This window comes from Erithacus rubecula (genome assembly GCF_903797595.1).
Source record: "Erithacus rubecula genome assembly, contig: scaffold_249_arrow_ctg1, whole genome shotgun sequence".
NCBI lineage: Eukaryota > Metazoa > Chordata > Aves > Passeriformes > Muscicapidae > Erithacus > Erithacus rubecula.
Window position 1 is genome coordinate 51,319 of NW_027636073.1, and position 1,419 is coordinate 52,737.

Consider the following 1,419-nt stretch of genomic DNA (forward strand, 5'->3'; position numbering starts at 1 on the left):
GATTTTCCAGCACCCATTCACCCCCATCTTTCATTTACACCTTGAATGGCTTTAGGCAGCCATTCATCCCAGTTTCCTTCCTGTGGTTTCAGAAGCCGTTTCAGGAGACCATTGGTCCTTTCTACAATTCCTTTGGCTTGAGGGTAGTAAGGGTGTGGAAAACCCATTTTATTCCTTCACTTTGTGACCAATCTTGCATTACTTTAGCAGTAAAGTGAGACCCATTATCAGATTGAATTTCTTGTGGTTTTGGGAAAGTTCCAAACCATATCTGCAATGCTTTAACAGTATTTTCTCCTGTAGCCCTTTTGAAGGCCTCGGCCTGTACCAATCCTGACATTATCTCAACTCCCACAAACACAAAATGTTTTCCTCCTGATCGCTTAAAGGGACCAATGTTATCTACCTGCCATGCATCCCATAAGGCTTTCCCTGCTCTCAAGTGTAATGGATCATCCTCTAAAGGATGTCTCTCCAGCCGTTTGCGACACTGCTCGCAGGCTGATACACAAGTTTTACACATTTCTTGGTAACAGACCAACCTCGAGCACTGAGTTTCTTTGTACAAATCCTTTGCACCTCTGTGTTGTCTTTTTATATGTAACCACTCTAGCAACCGTTCCCAATCTTCAACGATTTCTTCCTTTTCATTCAGGGGGCTCAATCTTGCTAATTCATCAGCTCTGTTATTCCATTCTCCTGCTGGGATTCCCATCTGTCTGGTGAGAGGCTACCCACCCCATCGGCAAAACTTCCCTGACTTGCAATTTCTAAAATGTCTTGCCATTTTTCTTTCTGCCACACTGGAATCCTATCAACTTCCCAATCATTCTGTTGCCAAAAGGTCAACCATTCTGTACAGCCTTTAAAAACAGCATAAGAATCAGTGTAAATACAACAAGGGAAGTTTTGTTTTTTTTTTTCCTTTTGCAAAACACTACCAAACAGCCTGCGAGCTCTCCAATTTGAGCACTGCCTTCCCCTTCTAGTGATGATCTGCTCACCAGAGGAAGTGTGTAAGGCTACAGTTTTATATTTCCACACTTTTCCTTCTCTCTTGGCTGAAGCATCAGTAAACCAAGCATTCACTGTCTGCTTGGGTGAGAAGGGAGGAGCTACCTTGATTACTGAAGCTGGTTTTTCCTGGCTGCTGTTCAAGTTCTCTGTTTCTTGTATTGACAAATTTTTTACAGCGCTTTCAGTGATTGGAAAAATATGACAGTAGTGTTCTATTTGAGCATACCATTTTCTCACAGAGGCCCCTTGGGCAACCCCTTCTGGAGGAGGGGTCCCAGAGGTAACTGTTTTAATGACTTTAAAAGGAACTCTCAATACAATAGGCTGCTGTCTTGTGATTTTTTTCCTACTTCTATCAGAGCCAAACTGACAACAAACAGTCCTTTCTCTTCCCATGCTGTG